A 25,223-nucleotide genomic window follows, 5' to 3' on the forward strand; every position below is an offset into this window, starting at 1 on the left:
GCCGGATACCTTACAACGGCGCCCGCAACTTCCCCACAGGGCCACCGCTGCCGACCCCTGCTGTAGGGAAACACATGTCTATATATGTGCTGAACTTTTATTCTGATTTTCTTTGCATCTTGCACATCCAGTGTCAGCTCCACTAGAAACCAAATTTCCCCTCTAACAAGTATCAATAGGTTGAACTTGATGGACCTGTGTCTTTATTCAACCTCAAATACTATGTAACGATGTATGCAAGTTCTTTAGCGTTGTATTAGATAGTTAATGACGTATATTTTCTTGTAGTACATCATTTTAGCTTTTCATTAAACAGATTAATGCCCATAAATGAAAACAATGAGACTATATATTCTGTGAACTTTATACCTTTGAAACATCATATAGTTCAACTTTTCAATTAATTATTTCTTTTTTTTAAGCAATAACAAAAACATTTGATTTTTATTCCAGAGAAAATAAATGAAATGAGATTAAAGAAACATACATTTACAGGATTCCACAGCTCTCCTACTTTTCAGGAAATACTACTTCCCTGGTTATCCAGGCGATCCAGTGGTGTAAATGCCAACAGAGACCCCAACCCAGCACAAATACATATATCAGGAGTTTCAACTTCATAATTCAAATACTAAAAATCCAACTACAACCATGCTTTTTGATTCACCAGCAATAGTACTATTACTAGTAATACACTTAACCCCTTCGTGACTGACGACGTACAGTGTACGTCGCCAGCATCGGAAGGACATGATCACATTAAAAAAAAAACCCCCTAGACCACTAAAAACACACTAATCTGTGTCACGGGCCTCGTTACGTCCACAAAACCTGGAACACATAGTTCCTTCACAGCACAACACGCGTGTCATTTTCATGCATTGAGAAGTGTTGTGTAAAGGCAGCCTACTCATTATAAATTGGGCTGTTGTATACCTTCATGTGTAAAAAATTGTACCTGCATTATTTTTGGCAAAGTAGCACAATTCAATGGACATTTGCATCTGTACGCTGTAGTGTGCTATAGCGCAGGTTTTTGTTTTGCTGCATATAGGCATTAGGGTGCAATTAAGAAGGAATAGCAAAGTATCATAGCGCACACAGACAGCGTGTTAAAGTAACGCGCCTTCGTGATATAAAGTTTAAAATGTTTGCGGTGGCACTTTGTATTTTCTCTGAGAACTTAATTTCCTGCACCTCTAGCTTTTATGTGTCTATATCAAGGTATAAAATGGCTTAGAATCCAAACAGGCCCCATTCACACTTGACCTGAGAGTCTTTGGTCGTTACTTCAGATTTTTGAGTGTGTGCTTATGCATTTTGCTCTCATTTTAGGCTTGAGTGTTTTCCTTTAAAGTATTATTACTTTTAGCTAATGAAAATCTAGTTAGTAGGCAAGAAAACAAGCAAAGAGCGTACATTTGTTTAGGAACGCCTAATACAGTATTTTGGGGGCAAAACACTCAACTCTGCTGCAAAAGAAGCTCATGTACTTTATGCTCTATAACTTCTTTTACAAGGACAAAATGCTCAGATGTGAACATTTTGAAAACAATGGAATTCCTCCTGTTGAGTGTTGTAGTGCTTAGGCATTCGAGCTACAAAAACGCTCAGGTGTGAATGGGGCCTTAAAGTTTTGGATTTTTTTCTGTTTAAGCAATCAATCCGCATAACAAGTAAAGAATAAGGCAGGTTTTATGAAAATTATTATGTGTTAGGGCTTTGAACTGTATGAAGCTGGCCATACACCTTACAATGATCTGCAGATTTTCTATGGTCAGATGGAAAAGGTGCAACAGATTCCTCCATCTACACTTAACTGTGTGGATAGAGTAATCTCCACCTGGGCCAATCTGTTGCCTTTTTTCCATCTGACCACAGAAAATCTGCAGATAACCGTAAGGTGTATGGCCAGCATTAAGGTCCCCACACACCTTGAGATAATCGTACCATAATCACGGGAAATCCCGCGATCGTACGATTATCGTAAGGTGTATGGAAGCCGTGCGACCTCTACTACTGTAAGGTCGCACGACTTTTATATTACGAACATGTTCGAAAACCCGCCGAGCATCGTACGATGTTCGGCGGGTGTGTAGCATGTTCGTACGATAAAAGCCTCAGATGGGCACGGCTTGCGATCATCGCAAGTACGATCTGCCTGTCCAAGATAGGCAGATCGTACGTTTTTTTAAAGTACCTTACAACCATCGCAAGACCGCAGTCTTGCGATGGTTGTAAGGTGTGTGCACAGCCTATAGGTGCCCATACACTGCACGATTCTCGTACGAGAATCGCGGGAAATCCCGCGATCGTACGAGAATCGTGCAGTGTGAAGACGTGCGACCGTTTCTACTGTACGGTCACACGTCTTTGGTCTAAGGAGCATGCTCGGGAGACAAATGCCGAACGGGCCGGTGTGCGCACGCCCGTTCAGCATTGCGGTCATCGCAAGTACGATCTGCCTGTCCAAGATGGGCAGATCGTACGTTTTTAAAATTACTTTACAACCATCGCAAGACTGCGGTCTTGCGATGGTTGTAAGGTGTATGTCCACATTTAGACCGTCCAGTGCTGCCAGGATATTGGAGATATCACAAAGGATGTAGCGTCACGGGTCTCCAGCAGTCCAAACCACACCTGTGCACAGTATTCCAATCAACAATGCTCATGCTCCCTGAGCAGTGTTGCTGATTAAAAGCCCTACACAGGGGACGTGTCTGACAATGGAGAACCGGAAAACTACATTCGGTATGAGAGCTGTGGTCCAATGTGCTACAGGCAAAGGGCCGCTTCATGCAGCTTTAAGCTCTAACACATAATTTAAAAAATGTCATCACTCTAACTTTGCTGCATAACAGTAATAAAAAAACAAGACTTCAATTTGGCTTAAAATTGCACTTATAAAACTAGCATGAAGAGTAATGAAATGCAGCACAGTGGCTTAGTAGTTAGCACTCCTGCTTTGCAACACCGGGGTCCTCACAGTTCAAATCCCAACAGGGACACTTACCTGCATGGAGTTTGCATATTATCCTGTGCTTGTGTTGGTTTCCTCCCACACTCCAAAGACATGTTGGTAGGTTAACTGGCCTAGTATGTGTATGTATGCATGCATGTGAGATGGGTGCAAAATAATAATACTTTATTTTGCACATTGTTCTCTGGTTTGCTGATATAGCGTGTAAGCCAGGGCTGGACAAATCCCAAGAGCCAGGTAGCCAATGTGCCTTAAAAATTACGGCTGGTGCCTAACTTTTGAGGTTTTTGCTCATTTAAAAAAAATCACATTGGCCCCGGCACCGAAAGCCTATGGAATTCCATATTACTTTGTCCACCCCTGGTGTAAGAATAAATAAGGTAGTGATATGGACAAGTCCTGCTCCAGAATTATTCTAGATAATAATCTAAATTCAACTAAAAGGCTTAAAAGACAAAATTTCTATAGAAATGACAATGTACTAAACAGTCTCCTGAAAGAGAAAGAAAAATACAACAGGCACCATGTCTGAGAGAAAATAAGTGGCCCATAAGAACCAGGAGTAACCTTGGATATATACAAGTAAAGCTAGCATGGAAACAATATTTGAACATTCCTTTTCTTCATAATAATATTTCACTTTCAGATATTACAGGGGCAGGGTTGATTTAGAAGTAATACTACTAAAAAGAGAGGTCTTACCTGTAGGGTCAAAGTCATGCAATCCAACGTCATGGGATGAACTTCGTTCAAACTTCTGCTTCTTATCTGCTGCGTCGCTGCCTAAAATGCTCCCGTGCCTGAAAATAAGCCGTTCTGCATTAATATACAGGACATGACTATAACCGTTCACAAGTATGATCCTGTCAACAGCCATTGTCTGGGATGGAAAGGTTACACTTTTCAAAAGCACTGCCATGCAAATATTTCCACATCTATACATTGTTTTGGCTAAAGTAAGGAAGGGTTAGAACCCCGTTAGGTCTTTTTTTTTGCCATTGTAGAGATCTTCCATTACTTCCTGTCCTGTAAACACAACAGGAAGGGACACCTCTCCCCAAGGTGAGGGGAAATCCCCCTATTAAGCAGTTGTCATGTTAACATGGCTTCTCCTTCTATTCTTGTTCTAGTGACAACTTAAACTGTTGGATGTTCCTCCTTTTCAGTCCTGGTTACAGAGGTTATCAGGAAGGCCTAGTATGTGTATGTATGCATGCATGTGAGATGGGTGCAAAATAATAATACTTTATTTTGCACATTGTTCTCTGGTTTGCTGATATAGCGTGTAAGCCAGGGCTGGACAAATCCCAAGAGCCAGGTAGCCAATGTGCCTTAAAAATTACGGCTGGTGCCTAACTTTTGAGGTTTTTGCTCATTTAAAAAAAATCACATTGGCCCCGGCACCGAAAGCCTATGGAATTCCATATTACTTTGTCCACCCCTGGTGTAAGAATAAATAAGGTAGTGATATGGACAAGTCCTGCTCCAGAATTATTCTAGATAATAATCTAAATTCAACTAAAAGGCTTAAAAGACAAAATTTCTATAGAAATGACAATGTACTAAACAGTCTCCTGAAAGAGAAAGAAAAATACAACAGGCACCATGTCTGAGAGAAAATAAGTGGCCCATAAGAACCAGGAGTAACCTTGGATATATACAAGTAAAGCTAGCATGGAAACAATATTTGAACATTCCTTTTCTTCATAATAATATTTCACTTTCAGATATTACAGGGGCAGGGTTGATTTAGAAGTAATACTACTAAAAAGAGAGGTCTTACCTGTAGGGTCAAAGTCATGCAATCCAACGTCATGGGATGAACTTCGTTCAAACTTCTGCTTCTTATCTGCTGCGTCGCTGCCTAAAATGCTCCCGTGCCTGAAAATAAGCCGTTCTGCATTAATATACAGGACATGACTATAACCGTTCACAAGTATGATCCTGTCAACAGCCATTGTCTGGGATGGAAAGGTTACACTTTTCAAAAGCACTGCCATGCAAATATTTCCACATCTATACATTGTTTTGGCTAAAGTAAGGAAGGGTTAGAACCCCGTTAGGTCTTTTTTTTTGCCATTGTAGAGATCTTCCATTACTTCCTGTCCTGTAAACACAACAGGAAGGGACACCTCTCCCCAAGGTGAGGGGAAATCCCCCTATTAAGCAGTTGTCATGTTAACATGGCTTCTCCTTCTATTCTTGTTCTAGTGACAACTTAAACTGTTGGATGTTCCTCCTTTTCAGTCCTGGTTACAGAGGTTATCAGGACAAAATGGAAAAAAGATTGAATTCCCCTAACAGGGTTACAGACAACAATTAAAACATGACAGAGCTTCCAACCCGTCATCACTTTATCCCATACTTTAAGCGATTCCTTCTGGGTGGTGCCATCCTTTAAGAGTTCAATTCTCACATCTGGGAACAAATATCCAGTCTAATCCAGTCACTGAGGGTAATGGAGGTCAGACTGGTGTTTTGCTTGCTCTGTTTTCCCTGTCACCTGGATCTTGTGTGCGATAGACCAGAAGCTACATATTCCATGTCAAAATAATTATTGTGGAGACATACGGCATGTTGTTTAGGTGTAAGTCAGGGCAAAATAAAAAGAACCTATGCAGAAAATCTCTGCAATACATGCACGTTTGCCCAGGTTTTATCCCTTTAACGCCTTCCTGTTGTCTCCACGCATATATGCGTCAGTGGAGTGGGTGGGCCTCAACATCGGACTGCTGAACATATCAATTAACCATCTCCACTGTTTGTGCTGAAAGCGCAATCACTGGCACACTCCTGGCACAAAGACCAAGCTGTCGCACACAGCTCCCAGTCACCGTTTACGTCTGGAAGCTGGTGGGTCGAGCACTTCATCATGTGACTGCCAATCACAGTGATTATATAAGCCAGAAACCTGCCTCGAATTCCCGATATTATTAACAACACCTAAAAAGTGCACTAGAAGTCAGTGGAAAAAGTATTTAAGATCGTGCAAGCACAAAAAAAAACAAAACACGATTTTGATCTGCTACTAGTGCGCTCAGCTCCTAATTTGCACTGTGGCCTGACAATACACAGCATTTCTGTGGACTGAATGGTGTCAGCCCTGCCCAGTTTTCTTTTCCTAAACTACTTAGACTGACCCACTCTCCCATCTCCACAAGATCGACACTAAGTATTCTGTAATCCAAGATAAGAACTAGAAGGCAAATTAATCTGCTGAGATAACACAGGAAGTGAGGTATGAGAAAAACAAAAAAAGGTATTTTATTTCACTTCTTAAAATCGATATAATAAAAAAAAGGTTTTTTAACCTTTTTTTATTATATTTTTAAAATATAAAATTTTATATTTTAGAGATGAAACGGGAACAAATAAGAGAAGACCATTGTTAGATTTTACATATACAGGCAGCCCCCGGGCTACGAACAAGATAGGGACTGTAGGTGTGTTCTTAAGTTGAATTTGTATGCAAGTTGGAACAGGTACATTTTTTTTTAAGTGCAACTCCAGCCACAATAATGTTTTCTTGTTTTGGATAGCATAGGGAAGGGTTAACCCCCTGTAAAGTTTGTTCTGCTGCTTGTGCCTCTCTTCAGAAGATTTCACCTCACTTTCTGTCCCTGTGACAATTGGATTTCAAAAATGTTGGGTTGTCGCGGAAACAAGGATTGGTGATAAAGCTTCAGTGGAGATACCCTTTTCCTATGATCACTCTTACATGAGTGAATTTCGCTTTCTAAGGGTATATTGCCTTTCACTTCCTGTTGTCTCAAGGACAGGAAGTGAGATTAAATCTTTCTAATGAGGATACAGACAGCAGTAAAAAACTTCATAGTGACCCAGAAGAAGCATTGGGCACCTCACATCTGCACGTCTAACAAGAGCCAACTTCCTGTAATGCGAGTACAGAACCAGACCCAAAAAGGTGGGCACTCCTTGTCAGCATTCCCCCTGCTGTACAGTAATAGCCTCCATTTGTAAGTAGTAGGAGTTGTATGTAAGTTGGATGTATATAACTCGGAGACTGCCTGTACTTTAAAGACAAACAGTGGGAAATTAGGGTTATCTTTACCATTGAGTCCCTGACCAGGAACAAATATGCACCATACAGAGGGATATCAGAATTGTTACATATACGGTCTGGATCAGTAGCTTCCAGGATTGACTTTACAGGATCACCATGACAGCCAGGCAACTGGCATTTATCTCAAGAAGTTAGCAACGTCAGCCTCTATTTCATTGGGCACAGAATTTCAGAAACTGAGCAATGATACCTAAACCAGCAAGGGCAAAACTCATTTCCTTTTTGGTTTTTACCTACGAGGGCGTACGTACGCCCTTCTACCAGATTGACCTCTATATTCGGCACTCCATATAATAACAGCATTTTTATTAACAAGCATTAATACAAAATACTTTTCAATTACCTGGTTGGTTTTCTTGCATGAAACCTGCAAAAAAAAGGAGGCAAAATTAACAATGATTGAATGAATAATAAGATTTAAGCTTACAATAAAGATTATGAATGATATAATTATACAATGTATATATTCTTATACAATATATACCTATACATCTCGTATAATGTACAAGTTGCAGAACGGTAATCAAGCAAACATCTGATCACATATGCATATAATGAACACACAATCACTAGTAGGCTTTATTTAATAAGGCAAAGAGTGCTGTGATAAATAACATATTGTACAGACTAATCACAATCAACTGTCTACTGATTGACCTCTGCGTGTCCTGCATGGTGTACATAATCATGGTTCTCTGCACTACGACCCTTTCATACCATACTGCAAAAAAAAACACCACTGCAACACATCACAAATGCATTTTTGATACAGATTATACATGCGTTTTCATACATGTGGGGTTTTTATGCACATTAGCATGTGTTTTAATGTCATCAGTTGTTGAGCCCTTTTCAGTAGAGATGCACCAAAATAGAAATGTAAAAACCGAAATTAAAAAAAATTGTCAGGCCGAAACCAAAAATGTTTTTATTTTAATTTTTTCAAATTTTATTTTTTATAAACTTTCACATTTTTTAATATTTATTTTTATTCATTTATTAAATATTTTTTACTTAACTTTTATGGGCTTTGGGGAAATATTAGGGGTCTAAACAGACCCCTGATATTTCCCTTTTAACATGGAGTCCTCCATCTCTTTTTCTGTATCCCCTGTTATCAATGGACAGGAATCCTCTTTACTGAGTGTTCCTGTTCATTCATTACATGAGAACAGAGTATGATTACTATAACCACAATCAGGAATGAACAGGAGGTGAAGTAGATCACTTCCCATTCATTCATAATTGAGGATATGGTATACATACCATATCCTCAATTATCTACACTCAGCGATCACTGAGTGTTTGCTTATGCTCTCCTCTCTGACACGCTGTCACAGGAGGCTGAGCAAGCGGAGCAGAGCCCATCCTGTGACAGCGCGGTTTGTCTCCGCCCCCCACACCGCTCTGCCGGACTGCGATAGGCGGCTGAGCGGTGTGGGATGAGAGGCACCGGCCGCTCACAGTGCTCTCCTCCCACAGCGCTCGACCGGCTGTCACTTTCTCTCCTCCCCGCAGGGACACAGAGCAGCGCCCAGTGGGGAGGAAAGAAACCTGGGATGCGCCGATATATATCGGCAGGAAAATGGCACTTTCGGCATTTAGCCAAAGGTGCCATTTTCGGCCGATATATTGCTGCATCCCTATTTTTCAGTCTTATATATGTGCATTGGGTTCAAGTGCATACATGCAGATCACTGCATGGTGTGAATGAGGCACAAAGGATATGTCCAGCATTATACACATTCCGTGGTACAGAAATAGGTAACTGGGGGGAATTTATCAAAACTGTAGCAGACCGAGTATTGGATATGATGACTTACGGGACCCTTAGAGCACTGCAGTGATGGGGGGAGCAAGGTAGCAGGGACCTGTGAAAGAGCAAGACGGTGTTCTATTAAAGTTGTGACTGTGTTAGAATGTGTGACCGGTCACGTGGTCATCGATTTTACTGTAATCCCCCCCCTCCACTTTTTCGGCGGTGGAATATGTGACCGGCAAAAGGAGAAGAATTCCAACATCTTCTCAGCTGTTCCGGGGCAGATCGACATCGCAGATCGTATGTGCAGGAGAACCGATCTGCCCTGGAACAGCTGAAATGTCACTTTTATTCGACTTTGTGAGTGTGATCGGACATTCCACGAAGTCGGATAGACGTGACATTTCAGGACTGATCAGCTGTTCCAGGGCAGATAGATTGTCCTGCACATACGATCTGCGATGCCGATCAGCCCTGGAACAGCTGGGAAAATGTTGGAGTTCTTCTCCTTTTGCCGGTCACATATTCCACCGCCGAAAAACTGGGCGTTAGTACATTAAAATGTGTGATCATGTCTCCGGTCACACATTCCAGCCCAGTCACAATCTTTGATAGAACACCGGCCTGACAGGATCGGAGGAGTATAGCTTTCTTATTTTTGAACCTAGCCAAAATTAGCACTTACTCCTTGTAGTGTGGGGTAGCCCAACTGCAAGGGCTAATAAAAAGGTTACCCGGAGTTCTGCTTTACATGCTGCTGACACTGCGTCCTGTAAAGAGAACCTGTTACTTTACCTGGCATGGGCAACGTACAGGCTCACATTAAGCTAATTTTGGAGCAAAATGCACACAAAATGACAAATATAAAAATGTAAGAGGCCACACATCACAATGAAAGGCTCAACAGTACATCAAGCCTATGCTACCATCAGACATTGTCTGCAACTGTAGTGTAGATGGACTATTAAACATCCTCTAAAGATTTTTTTTACACAAATCAATCTCTTTTTCTACTAAAGTAACATAATTGAGCAGCTGTAACACTACTGGGTTTTCCTACAACACAGACTATGCAATGCCGCAAGTCATTAATCTACGACACATTTAGCAGCAAGTACATTCGGAGCTAAATGAAAACATCTGGGTAGTTTTAAATGTCCTCAGACGATGGGTAAGTGACAGGCACCATGGAAGAAAATGATCAGCTCACAAAAACAAAAGTATCCGCCATAACTCACTTCTTCTGTGTGCTGACAGAGTGACATCTTGTGGGTAACACTGACACTGCGCTACTACATCCAAGTCAAGTCTGTGCTGTGAGGGTTGGATTGCCATGCGAGACCCGGATTAAATGAATATGATCCCCAATTCTGTATGCATTTTCTGTAGGTGTCGAAGCACCCCCTCCCCTCCCCCCAAAAAATAAATCATATGTTAATCTACTTCTACTTAAATGGATCCTCGATGTATATGTGTAAGGAATATTTCATTTTTGCCTTCTATCAAAGAACTGAAATACCGTACTCTGAACTGGGGATGGAAATAGGGTTTAGGGATCACCCAAAGTTAAAGCTGGACTCCGGGCATGAATAAGTTAATTTCAAGTGGACCTTTACCCCCTTATACTAAAAAGCTCGGCATGCAGATATAAAATCATCTAACATTCATTAATTTAACATATATTTTATTTTCTTACAAATTACTATTTTTCCACTTCCTGGTCTTCTTGGGCAGAGCGACATGGACTTGCTAGCGCAGAGCAACACGGACTTGCTAGTGCAGAGCGACACGGACTTGCTAGCGCAGAGCGACAGCGACACGGACTTGCTAGCGCAGAGCGACAGCGACACGGACTTGCTAGCGCAGAGCGACAGCGACACGGACTTTACTAGCGCAGTGCGACACGGACTTTACTAGCGCAGTGTCAGAGTCACCCACAAGGGCTTACACTTGCAGCTGTAATTTAGTTGCTGAAAGTCGACCTTCTTTCCCAGGTGGTGTTCCTGTTATTCTGGCCACGTTCTGTACATATAACTTCTTCAAATATTAGCATAAGAAGTTTTAAACTGTTGTCTGGCAGCCCATTTCTAGACGCACGCACACATGCCAGACCAGACAGCATTGTAGTAGTATGTACTTTTATAGATAACATTCTCCTTCTGTACACTCCTTCCTCACATGATCTCAACTCATAAGTGACTTGAGTTGCGGTGTATAAACAAGACAGAACCAATTACCTTGGAGATCTGACAATGGAGTTCGACTTTGACGCTCATTTCACACAAACTAGATCCTATAGTAATTACACATTGTTTATCACAACTTTTGCAAGAAGAACATTGTTCAATAACTTCAAGATTTTAGTTTTCAACAGTTCTGCATGCCCAAGGAGACCGTGTCATGAAAAGAACTGCCTTGTGAATGTATATACTTCCTATTGGCTGAAAGGTAAAAGAGAGGGCTTTAAAGTGACAGTCCTTCTCTAATATAAAATTAGACTTTTTTTTATTTTTAACTGGCTGATGTGGGTTCTTATGCCTTGACAGAGTCAACCAAATTGGAACTTGCTGTGGAGGAGTCAGACAAATGTGTTTAAAACGTTTAAATCTGACTGGATTCTATAGGTCACTTCAGACCAAAATTATTTTTGGACAGCACAGTTACATATTAAGATTCACATTTTTTTGTAAATAAAAGGTCCCTAATAAGTAAAAGATTGGACAAATATTGTGAACAGCTCATTTTACAGACCACAATAGCTGAAAGCTACATGCTCCAATAACTTAAAGGAGAACTATGGGGTGAGTGAAATACATTCATCCCTGTAGTTAGAGCCGACATGTCACAGAACTGATCGAGAACTGAGCAATCATATATCGCTTCCCGATCTTCTCCCTGCAGAGAGAAGTGTTACAACTACCCGCAGGGATTCCCCCTTCCCCTCTCCATTCCTCCAGTGCTGACTGGAGGGACAGACGGGTGAAATAAATACAAAAAATTAAATACACAAAAATGAAAAGAAAATACATTTTTCAGTTTTGGCAATAATATTATGCACATAATTAGTGTAGCCAACAAAGTAATTCATAATAAATTCTTATATTTGATCACGGTCACAGTTAAAGGTCACAAAATACAAGGAGTGAAATACAATTTGTGTGGAACTTTAGAATGTGCTATGTTTGTCTCCTATCGTCAATAGCCTCCTCAGCACCATATTTTATCATTTTATTAAAACGTATTTAAAAAAAAAAAAAAAAAAAAAAAACACTTTAATTTTTTAAAAGTTACAATTTTTGTCTTATTTTTTTAAACTAGGGGGCGCTAAGGGTTTTTTTTATTTACAGGGCTTTGATAATTAGTATCTCTAAGTAGAATACAGTATTCTGCTCAGAGATACTTTGTATCAGTTTGTAAACAAAGCTGGCTAGAAGTTTACAAAACACCATAAACTGTGTGACCAGCGCTCATTGTACCGAATGCCTGAATAAGGCCTTGTTCACACCAAATGCAGACCAGATCCGGCCAGGTTTCTGCACACGCAGTGCAGTGGGTTGTGCCGCATTTTGGATGCGTTTTTGATGCGTTTAGGGCCGGTTTTGGTAAAAAAAAAAATTAAGTTTAACATGGGCTTTCAGGCACTTGCATGCGTTTTTGATGCGTTTTAGATGCATTTTTGATGCGTTCCAGACCAGATCCAGAGCAGGTAAAATAGGGCTTGCCGCAGTTTTTTCATCCGGTCTGGATCCGGTCTGGATCCGCACTCTGCGATGTGAACTGGAGGTCAAAATACCATAGGAATACATTGGACGCAGTTTTGATCCGGTCTGCACCTGCTCTGGTCCGGATCTGCTCCACGCTTGGTGTGAACAAGGCCTTATCCCATCAACGATTGTAAATGAACTGTCGGTCGGAAAGGAATTAAAACTCTCAAATTTACTTTTTCTTTAATATAATGAATCCAGATGAAACAAATATACACATTGCCCAGCAAAGTATTTTTTATTTTTTTTTGCTTGAACATTTACGGTCATCATGTTTCCAAACAGCTCCAACTCTCTCAGCTTCACTTCCCTGAACTTCCTGTCCCATACAAGATCACAAGAACAGGTCAGTCTAAAGCAGCAATCCATCTACTAGCTTGGAGAAGGAAGCAGAGGGGAGAAGAGTGGTTTGCTATGCCTGTGTGTTTGTGGAGACAGACACACAGCATACTAGCGCACACATGGGTGGCTCCATCAGACCCAGCAAGGGAAAGGAGCCACCCTAGAACAGGATATCGGGACCAGTGCTCAGGGGACCAGCTGATTCTGCAGGTAACAAACTTTTAAACATCAAGGAGCAGCATCAATTGTAAGTGATTTCATTAGCAGTTGACATAGCCTGAAAACCTTCTGACTTTAATATCACTTTAAATGTTTATTTGTAAAATAGAGACTGTATGTATGTATGTATGTATGTATGTATGTATGTATGTATGTATGTATGTATGTATGTATGTATGTATGTATGTATGTGTATATATATATATATATAGTAACAAAAACACAAATATAAACATCAGTTTCCAAACTTAAAAAAACAAATTGTAAAATACATACAAAAACAAAAACCAGACCAAAATTATAGTTCCCCTAAAGTGACACTAAACTCAGAAGATAAAAGGAGAACTATTATTAGGTGAGTGAAAAATCACTAATCCTCATAGTTTGAGCCAACGTGTCACAATGAAACTGTCGCACGTCGGCTCAATAGATCAAGAAGTGAGCGAACACATACCGTTGCTCGCTCACTTCCCCATCATCTCCCTGCAGGGATTCCTCCCCTCCCCGCTCTGGTCCTCCAGCGCTGCATGGAGGAATGGACGGCGGAGGGGGCGGGTACAGCTGGCTCTGCCTCTAGATAGGCAGAGCCAGCTGTCACTCACGCAGCTGGGTGGATCTCTACAGTAATGTCGGGATCTGTCCCAGCTGCGGCGGTCTCAGTATACCGCAAGCTGTTGCTCGCGATATACTCAGCTTTGGGTCACGGGGTGACGCTAGTATATTTCCTCCCGTGACCCTTAAGAGAATTATGGGCAAAAACACTTACTCCATAGTTCTCTTTTAAATCTTAAAATGTTTTCAAGTACCCTATTAACAAAAATGAAGCTTACTTGTGTATCACTCAGCTGTAGATCCTGAAATCATCTCTGAATTGGTGCCGACACTGTCCTTCCTTCTGGAGGGTGGCTACTTTTGTTCTCCATGGTCCCTGTGTGTGTTGTAAAGTAGCCACCGCTCCAAGCTCACTCCTGTGATGGACTTCAATCTCCATACAAATTAGTAAACTAAACGTGAGATTGTAGTCCATCGCAGGAGTGAGCTGGGGCGGTGAATACTTTACAACACACACAGGGACCATGGGGAACAAAAGTAGTCACCCTCCAGAAGGAAGGACAGTGTCAGCACCAATTCAGAGATGACTTGAGGATCTACAGCCGAGTGATACACAAACAAGATATATTTGTTAGTAGGATACTTGAATTCATTTTTAAGATTTAACTCCCGAGTTTAAAGCGGACCTTTACCCATATCTGTAAAATAACAAACACACCTTTAGAAATGTTTAGTAATGACAATCTACAAACAGATACTTCTAGATAATTGCCGGCTTTGTATTCGTTACATATCTTATTTCTATTTTGTTTCCCAGTGGCCATGTTTACTAAGGGCAGATTATTAGCTCTCCTATTACTTCCTGAAAATCTGGCACATGAGACTAGCACATCATCTCAGGGGAGGAAAATGCCTTTCTCTGAGATCTCGTGAGATTACAGGTGAGATTTCCCAGCAATGCTCTGCTGATAACAAGGCAATCCCAAAGTCATTTGCACTTGTAATGCAGGAAGTGAATGCTCTGCATTTTACACTTCGGATGTCTATGTTATTATTAATTATCATACATAGAGGGATGCATTGGTAGAATTTGATTTTGGAGTGTAAAGGTCCGCTTTGATGTGACGTTAAATAACCCAACTGCTTTGCTGTGGTCATCCACAATAGAGAAACCACCAGGAGGTTCTACTTAATCTTCTTCTTCTATATTACTTAAAAGCATCATCTAAACTAAGGTCTACTTCCCTTACTCTAAATCAAACTTTGGGGACACCGACAACATGTCAGGCAGAAGGGTTAGACATAAATATGGTCATTACAGCACAACAATTACGAAAGGATCCATTACATTAAACGAAGAGCTTCCGTTTTTGTGAAACGGAAAAGCTTGATCTGGGCAGCCCATGTCTGTGTGTTACCAGAGATTTGAGACTAGGTTGTCTGCACATGGACACCCTTTTCTCCTTCTCCTTTTGTGCGAGACATAAAGCTCTTTTGTACATGTCATCTACATAGAGAGCATCAGCTCCCCGTATTGTCCTATGGTGCACCATCTCTCTTCCTTCTCACCTATTTATACACATATAACTTTAGCAAATCAACCCTGGTGGGTTTACAATCTAAAACCTTGGTTCTCAACTGGTGGGTCGTGACCCAAAAGTGGGTCGCGACCCCGTGTTCAGTGGGTTACCACCGCACGTCTTCCACTTTTCTAGGTGAGGCTCCTCAGCCTTCACCTAGTGCAGCACAGTCAGTTCTCACAACAAGCTGCCATTTAAAATATGCTGCCTGGCTTCTGACAAGAGGATCCACTAGATAAGATAGGGAGGTTGGATGGATTTAAAAAAAACAAAAAAAAAAACAATTTTGTGAGTGTTTGTGTATGTATGGCAGTGTTTTTGAGGGCCTGTTTCCATGGGATTAACGCACCTTACCATGCAATTGCACCTATCGCGCATTCTGGTGTGGGAGGTGTGTTGCATTGCCATTCATTTGAATGGCACACCAAAGGCATCTCCCACCCACAGTTTGATCGGCCACATGGTAGCGCAATGCCGTGCGTTCCGGTGCAGCGCAACTTGGGTCACGACTTAATGACCAAGGACAAATGTGGGTCCTGAGGCTACAGAGGTTGAGAACCACTGATCTAAAAGATGTCTCTTTGTGCAATGACTTGAAATTTGTTTTTAAAAATCAGCTATGCGTAGGACAATGTTACTTTCTAGGATCAGAATCTCACTTACACTTTACCCAAGTACTACTAAAGTTTTTCAGTTTCTTATCTACCGATACCATTTGGTGCTTTAGATTTACTTGCCCTTTAAGTACTCCAAGAGCAGGAAGCTTTCATTTCCTGCATTCACAAGCAAATAGTCTAAAGCGGGAGAGGCCAATTGCAAGGCCTAGAAAATGACATTTACTAAAGATGGGTGCCGCTAGTAGCAGAAAAAAACGGCTCTGCCTACTTCCACTTCCCAAGATAGATCAGAGCTCTAGGATACACTGGCAGGGTGCCAGAGGGAGCATCTCTCCCTATTTTTATAATCATAGAGCCCAGGGGTTTGCCGTCTTGTACTGCTTTTCCAATTCTCAGGAAAAATAATCTATTGCACTGTCAAAATATATTTTACATTGATAATACAATTAAAAGTATAAAAATGTGTCTTGACGGGTTCTGATCTCTCTGGGCGAAATATAACTGTGAGGAATATAATATATTTACCTTTCACTATTTTTAAAATGTTCATACTTAGAGCATTGATTTATTAGCTTGCTTTACAGAATACATGTTAACCAGCCAGCACCCGCTCTGAAGAGAACTTTCAGTCTAATGCGCCTAAAGCAGGGTTTGACAAATTCTCTGACTCCAGGAGCTCGCTAAAAAAGTTAGGAGCCAGGTTTTTTTCACGAGGGTGTTTCACATTCTTTTTAAATGTTAATTTGATTTAACTTTATTTTTGTAAACTTTATTTGCACGCAGATGGCAGGGGTGAGGTTGGTTTTTATTTTAATTACTTTGCATTTATTTTATTTGTACCACTTTATTTTTATTTAATTATTTTGTATTTTTTTGTATTACTCGTTTTCCCCTTAACTTTATTGATAATCACACAGGGGTAAAACAAGCCCCCATGTGATATAATTTGGAGGTGACAAGCTCTCTTTATGGATCCTACCCTGCATTACAGGAAATCCAGCACAGCATTGTGCACTGTACAGCTCATGCTGTGATCAGCTGACACAGGAAGCTTTGTATATACAGTACTCCTGTGTCACTGATCTGCTCCCCGATCTCCATCCTGCAATTATTGCCTTGGTCCAGGGTCCCCCAGAAGAGCGGGGAGCACGAAATCCGTGTCGGCTGGGTGCACGGACGGATGGATGAGCAGCCTGCTATACAAGTGATCCGGGTGATATCACCTGTACTAAACGAGCGCCGGCTTTCCCCACTCTACATTTAGCCCTGCATGCCCAAAGCCTGGCTAAATGTTGGAAAAAAAACACTCGGCTGGCAAACCATGTCCAGGGCGCTGAGCAATAGAAGAAAGGTGCGGGGCTGACAAAAGCCAGGACGCAATTTCTAGTCGCCTGGCAACCTGGGATTTGTCAAGCCCTGGGCTATACGATGTATATAGTTAGTGACTAATAGGGCTGCAACAAGTCCATTATAATCGATGATGGAAAATGTTGTTAACGTTTTCCATCATCGATTAGTTGAAATTCCATTAGTTGCCCTGCTCGCGGCACCACACGCCGCACACCACCTCTCCTCCCCGGCTCACCCAGCTCTCAGACCCGCTCACTGCTGCCAGACCTGCCCAGACCATCTACAATCACCACAGGGAGACGGGGAGAAGACTGAAGCCAGGAGGAACGGCAGCTGCCGACAGACAGGTCCACGATCTCAGGGAAGAAAGTTGCTTGGACTTGGAGATTGCCTGCACTTTGCCCCACATGGTACATTGCAATGTATTGCTGGGGTAGTGGAATTTGCAGTTCTCTACAGCTGATGGTACATTGCACTGAATATTATACAGCGCAACGTACCATCAGCTATAGAGGAATACAAATCCCAGCAATACATGCACTGTATGTTTAATGTATTGCTGGGATTTGTTGTATTCCTCTATAGCTGGTGGTATTCTGCGTTGCACTGTATAATATACCATTGCTGTGATTTGTTGTATTCCTCTATAGCTGGTGGTATTCTGCGTTTTGCTGTATAATATACCATTGCTGTGATTTGTTGTATACCTCTATAGCTGGTGGTATTCTGCGTTGCGCTGTGTAATGTATTGCTGGGATTTGTTGTATTCCTCTATAGCTGGTAGTATTCTGCGTTGCACTGTATAATGTACTATTGCTGGGATTTGTTGTATTGCTCTATAGCTGGTGGTATTCTGCATTGCGCTGTATAATGTATTATTGCTGGATTTGTAGTCATCTATAGCCGATGCCATTCTGCATTGACTGCTGTATAATTTCACACCTCACTTTTTTTTTTTTCCTTTTTACTTCCACCACTCCAAGCTTGCTCCCATGATGGACTACAATCTCAATACAAACTTGTAGTCCACCACTGGAGCCATTTAAAGAAAAAAATTATTTAATCCGATTAATCGAACATAATAAATCAGCTAACTAATCGATTTTGAAAATAATCGTTAGCTGCAGCCCTAGTAACTACTGATTATCCACAGCTACCAAAATATTTTGATCTAAAGTCGTCAAAGTCCTTGGAGGAAAACAGTGTTCCTAAAGTGAACTTGAACACAGAAACCCTTCATTACAAGAATACCAATTATAAAAAAATTAAAATATGAAATATTAAACATTAAAAATGTTTAACTTGGCATGGTGGCTACTTTACAACACACACAGGAACCATGGGGAACAAAAGTAGCTACCCTCCAGAAGGAAGGACAGTGTCAGTATGAATTCAGAGACGATTTGAGGATCTACAGCTGAGTGATACACAAATAAGATACATTTTTGTTAATAGTTAGGATACCTAAATACTACTTTCCCAGGATAAAGGATATGAGAAGGACCAAAGGGGGTCACCCATGCCTAGGACACATACATTTTTTTTCTCCTCACGTTTAATCTCTGTCATTTTATTTGTGGGGGGTAAGAGACTAAGCAATACATGGACCTTCCACATTTCTGCAAGGTTCGATTTAAGCAGAGTGCAACTTAGAACCAAGAAATAGAAAAAGAAATGCCTCATCAACAATCTCTACAAAACACGCACCAATCTAGATTATATCTAGGCATAACTAAAACAGATTTTTTTTTTTTTTGAAACACCACCCTTCATAAATCAGAAAATATACAATATTTGCAAAACTGGAATAACTGCAAAGTATGGCTACACCAAATGTACTCATGTTGAGCAAATGTACAAATTCCAGTCTCAAAGATAATTATGTAGAAGCAGAATGCGTCTTGTTACGGATATTGTGAATTAGCTCTTTCTCAGGTAGAAAGCAGGTTTGGGGTGGTGTCAGGGAGGTATGTCGAACTCAAGCATGCAGTGTTTTAAGAACCCCTGCTTAAATCAAGATCAGGAAAAAAATTCCTTCACAAGTACTTTATACTCTGTGTACGTGACTTTTTATTCCTAGTTTAACCTAAACATTCGAAATGATCTTTATAAAAGAGAAAATCCATGAGTGCAACATCCTCAGATGTGGAAAACCAAACACCTCATGTGATGGCCTATCAAGCGATCAGCCAAAAACAATGAAACCTGGCCAACTGCTAGTTCCTGATTGGCTAGTGGTGTTTATTGTTATCCAGACATATGATAATCATTGGATCCAATACAAGACAGCCAGATCAGATATCGACTATATGGGAATTTCACGCTACATTAATGATTCTTTTTACACAAAGAGCAATGATCTATGAGTTCCTCAAAGCAACCAATCAGAAGTCAACTTTTAGTAGGTTAGTATAGTCATATTATTATAAAAATGTAGGGATGCACCGAAATTTCGGCCAACATGTATATGGGCAAAATGTTGAAAGTGCCATCTTTTGGCCGAACTTGCAGAGCATGCCTAGTTTCTCTCCTTCCCGCTGTGCCCTGATCTGTGTACTCTCTGACACAGCACAGCATCCAGTGTGGAGGAGAGAAACTGTCAGGAGGCTGAGCGTAACGGGGAGGAGCGCTGTGTGCGTGTCCCAGAAGGCTGAATTCTCCTTCCGCAGCGCCCTGCCCAGCCTCCTGTATCAGATCAGGAGAGTAGTGTGGAGGCGGAGACCGCTGTCACAGAAGCCCAAGCCAGCGGTGAGGGGAGAGGAGTCAGCTGTCAAATGAGACCGAGCTCTCCTCCCCGCATCGGCTCTGAGATACCTCCTGTGAGAGCCGATCCAGGATGGAGAGTGGAGTACAAATATTCAGCAATCAATGAATGTTTGTAAATAATTAGACATAGTGTTAGTTACTATGTATCAGTTATGAATGAATAAGAAGTGAACTACATCACTTCTTATTCATTCAAGATTGTGTACATAGTAACTCACACTATAGCCACAATGTATGAATGAACAGGGTCAGTACAGTATAGTGGATTCCTGTTCATTCAGTGCTGGGGCTGCAGAAAGAGAGATTGAGGATCGTGTCCTCAATCTCTTTTTCTTTTGTAAAAGGGAAATATCAGGGGTCTGTTTAGACCCCTGATATTTCACCAAAGCCCCCAGCATTAAAGGTAAAAAGCGGACCCAAAAAACGCAGTATATAGCGTGCTATTGCCGTCTATACGCTAAATGGATCCCGACAATCCTATACAGAGGCAGATCCAGCTATGCTCACCCACCCGTCCCTCCAGTCAGAGCTGGAGCGGGAAATCCCTGTGGGGAGCAATGACTGCAGGGAGATAATTAGGAAGTGAGTGAGCGGCGGTATGTTTTTGCTTACTTCCCGATCTTTAGAGCCGACGTGTGACAGTTTCATTGTCACAGGTCGGCTCTAACTGAGGATGAGTGTAATTCACTCACCTCATAGTTCTCCTTTAACTCAGAAATAAAGCTGTTTTGTTACTGTAATCACTCAGTATTCGTCATGTCTGCCAGAACCTGCTCAAACCAGGAAGTGTCTGTTTCGCTTAGAAGACAGTGTTAGCCACTTCTCTGCTTTTTTCTATCGTTAGATTGCTGAGACAATGGTGGTAGCAGAAGATTTCAACTCCTCTAAAAGTGAGACAGAACACAAAAGGTCGAGATTTTGTAAAGTTACTGCAGGGCAGTTTTGTGGGACAGATTATAGAAGCCCTAGCAATAAAATTATGTTCCACTTATCCGTGCTTAAAGAGCCTTTATCCATGTTCCATTTTAAAGTAGGAGCATGCATTTGTGCTCACTCTTAGTGCTGTCACCCGATAATAATATGAGGTATGCTTATAAAGAAATCTGCCATCTGTGTGTTAAATTAATAAATATTTTACACATTTCCAGCACAGTGGCGTAGTGGTTAGCGCTTCTGACTTGCAGCACTGGGGGTCCCTGGCTTGTATCCCGGGCCAGATCACTATCAGCAAGGAGTATACATGTTCTCCCTGTGCTTCCGTAAGTTTCCTCCCACACTTCAAAGACATTCTGGAAGGGTAATTGGCTCCTGTCTAAATTGGCCCTCTATGTATGCATGTGAGATAGGGGCCTTAGATTGTAAGCTCCTGGAGGCCAGGGACTGATATGATTGTGCAGTATGTAAAGTGCGGCGTAAAGTATCAGCGCTTTATAAATACCTGTAATAAATAAAATAAATACATTTCATGCTGTATCCTAACAGCACAATGAAACAAGGCTTAATTTCTGCTGAAAAGTGATTAAAAGCAATTGTCGCATGTATAACTGCATGTCTTTGGTATGTCATAGATTAAGCAAAAGAGATAAATGATTGCTTATTCTAGAAAGATATTTCACTTTAAGTGCCAGTTCACACCACTTGCAGTGCATTCCAGCATGATTAGCTGCTGGAATGCACTGGATTGCATTATAAAATCCTCTCTGCATTTTGGGGCACCACAGCCCCTGCCCGAAGTGCGATCACCCGCACCAAAACGTATGCACAGCAATGCCCGCGTTCCGGTCCAGTGGGATTGCAAAAAATAGTACAAGCACTATTCTTTGCGAACGCACTGGACCGGAACGTGGGCATTGCTGTGCCATGCATTCTGGTGTGGGCGTGGCTGTTATGCCATTGATTTCAATGCACTTCTGCGCTACCCCGCCCCCCAGAATGCAGTGAGCCTTTACAGTATGTGATATAGTGCGTTCCAGCACAGTTAGCTGTTGGAACGCACTGGAAATGGTGTGAACAGGCCCTAAGACAATCTCCCAGTGCTGAAGGCTCTTCAACACAGATTGGAAGGAAATGTTGCTAACAAAAGACAAAACATGGGGGAAAGTTTAAAATAAAAACTTTTTGTAAACACATTTTTGTGCACTTATATGTATCTTAGGTATATACAATATTTTTTACGTGGGCGAGAAGTATACAAGTCTTAAAATAAAACCTATGTGGCTTACTTTTTGCTATCCATAGAAAGCAAAAATAATAGAAAGAACTCCATCTTCCTTTGAGACTTAAGTAGGGTATACATGGGATGAATTTTGTCCAGTTCCTGATGAAGCGGGCAGAACTCGTAATGGGTGCCACTGTCAGTACCCTTCAGCCCAGCATCCCTCAAATCAACAGAAGGGCTCCGTTTGCCTATTCTGATACAGGCTGTGGCTGCTGTCAGAATTCAATGCAAAAACTGCGGGATTCGTCATTCAACGCTCGTAAGCATTGATGGAGGAATCTGTTCTTTTTTTTCGTTCAGCCCGCAGGTTGAATGAAAATATAGAAGCCTGTATACCCGACTTCAAAGGGAGTCAGATTCCTAAAAAATAAGACAAAACCCCAAAAAGGTCTGAGCATATAGGTCCCCTAAAAATGAGAACTATAAATTGTGCACTGCGGAAAAAGAAAAAAAAAAGCTAATTAAAATTGTTACCTCTTAGAATACAAAGAGGAATGGTTGTGCAGATATGCCATGATAATGTCCAGAAACATTGAGACACAAACATTTTAGGGGGGAAAAAAAAACAAAAAACACATCTGGACCAAAACACCCTTGTGTTCTCAAAGAGTTGAGCTCAATTATTTCTTAGCTCAAAGAGTTAAGAGAGAACTATGGGGGTAAGTGTTTTTCCCCATAGTTCTCTTAAGGGTCACGGGAGGACATATACTAGCATCCTCCCGTGACCCAAAGTTCAGTATAGCCGGCGATATACTGTGATCGACTCAGCCGGGACAGATCCCGACATTACTGTCGAGATGCACCCAGCTCCATGAGTGACAGCTAGCTCTGACTATCTAGAGGCAGAGCCAGCTGTGCTCACCCCCTCCCGTTCCTACGCTCAGCGCTGGAGGATCGGAGCGCAGAGGAGGGGAATCCCTGTGGGTAGCGGTGACTGACAGTCACTGCAGGGAGACAAGTGAGCGGATCGGTGCATGTTTCTGCTCACTTCCCAATTGATAGAGCCGACCTGTGACAGCTTCTTTGTCACAGGTCGGCTCTGACTAGGAGGATGCGTGGAAATCACTCACCTCATAGATCTCCTTTAAGCTCAATTATTTCTCAGCTCAACTGTTCTAATGTTTACACAAGGGCTAATGAGTGGCTTGGCATTGAATCAATGTATTATTGCAAATCTATTAATACGTGGTAAATACAGATATAAAAAAGGGATAAAGGTCTCCACCTAGTACCTACTTCTATAGGGAAGATATCTGAGGAACTAAAAATATTACCAGTGATAGTCCGCTTTCGTTTTAGAAGGTAGCAAGCAGATACTAAAACAAAAAAGTGGTTATGTATATTTAGATCACATTCACAGCTAATGGTTTAAACTCTGGTCTGATGGTGGATGTCAATGTTCCCATTTTGGACCATTACTTTTTAACCAGTTAATAAATGATACAGTGCTTGGATTAAACCTATAATTTCTGTGTTTGCAAACAAAACAAAGCTACAAAGCTCTGTGTGTAGAAAACACTCCCCGCAAGATGTCTCAAGCCTACAATTTGACCTAGATGCACTGGCTGATTGGGAAAGTAATGGCATATTAGGTTTAGTGTACATAAAAGGGGAAGTTTTACATTTGGGGGTTACAAACAAGAGGGTGCCAACTTTCCACAACACTGAAAAGTTACTGAGGTAGCACATTATTTTACTGACAACCCCAAATATGACAAATCTCCAATTGCTAATATAATCTAAACATTATAAACAATATATACCATACACAAGCAATTACAGACTTCGGGAAGATAAAAAAAATGTACCCTTGCAGTGGGTTGTTTGGTCCAGGGGACACAAATAAAGCAGATTTAACTTACTTAACCTTCTGTCCTGACTGCTCCCTCTGGGCTGCTAGACAGGTCCCTGCAGCCTCTACTCCCCTGGGCTCTGGCGGTCTAAAGATAACCAATGTCATCACGTCTTATGCAGGTCCATTGACCTGCATAAGATGTGAGGACACTGAGGGACAGTCTATAGCCGAAACAGAGGGGGAAGGAGGTGAATGCCGACTGCCACGGGACCGAGGTTCAGATGAGTACACTGTATTTGCACTATTTGAGCACCCTAGACAAAAACGAGCACTTAACCCTTGCAATGTGGAGTATTGGATCCTGGAGCCAACGACTCTACGCTCATACCTGCGATGAACTACAATCTCACGTTTAGTTTACTAAGTTCTTTTGAGATTGTAGTCTATCCCAGGATCGAGCTTGGAGCTGTGGCTACTTTACAACCCACACAGGGACCATGGGGAACAAAAGTAGTCACTCTCCAGAAGGAAGGACGGTGTTAGCACCAATTCAGAGATGATTTGAGGATCTACAGCCGAGTATTTTTGTTAATACAGACATTCCTCGCTTACCCACTTACCTGCTTTGAGACCACTCGCACTTACGACCGACCTCCGACTTTGCGCACCAGTGCGAAGTGTCGCCGGCGGAAGTGATGTCCTCCGTTCTTCACTGCGGGTCCTGGTAAGTATTTTATTGCCCGATGTACAGTACACTGTTCGGTACTGTACATCTGCAACACTATACAGTGCTGTACTAATGCAGTACAGTATAGAGTTCCTCACTTAACGACCAATTCGTTTAACGACCTGGTCATAGAAACAGAACTCGGTCGTTAAGTGAGGATTACCTGTAATTAAAAAGGTGCTTGAATGTATTTTAAAAATTTAACTCCCGAGTTTAGTGTCGCTTAAATGGAAAGGGATCTTCCCTTGAAATAATTCAACATCAGCACATGTATGTCCTTTATGAACCAGAGCAATGGGATCATCGATTTAGTTAATACTTTGTCATTACTTAAGACACCAAAGCACACATATATTCAGCCTACTTGTAATTTTTTATCTATTTGAAAAATGCAGCACTTTAAAAAAAAGTTTTTTTAATTCAACTATTTTTATTTAAAAAAAAAAAAAAAAAAAAAAAAATTTACCAAA

General features: G+C 41.4%; 1 long non-coding RNA gene across 1 annotated transcript in view; it reads right to left on the reverse strand.

Moving 5' to 3' along the window:
* Positions 1 to 4,769: 4,769 nt before the first annotated feature.
* LOC108789426 overlaps positions 4,770 to 25,223 on the reverse strand; it is a 29,467-nt gene continuing 9,013 nt past the window's right edge. The window contains exons 2-3 of the long non-coding RNA XR_001941399.1: positions 7,408 to 7,431; positions 4,770 to 4,861 (exon numbers count right to left, since the gene is read on the reverse strand). This is a non-coding gene — a long non-coding RNA (uncharacterized LOC108789426). The remainder of the gene's footprint in view (positions 4,862 to 7,407; positions 7,432 to 25,223) is intronic.

This window comes from Nanorana parkeri, unplaced genomic scaffold (genome assembly GCF_000935625.1).
Source record: "Nanorana parkeri isolate BGI_ZX_2015 unplaced genomic scaffold, ASM93562v1 scaffold395, whole genome shotgun sequence".
Classification (NCBI taxonomy): domain Eukaryota; kingdom Metazoa; phylum Chordata; class Amphibia; order Anura; family Dicroglossidae; genus Nanorana; species Nanorana parkeri.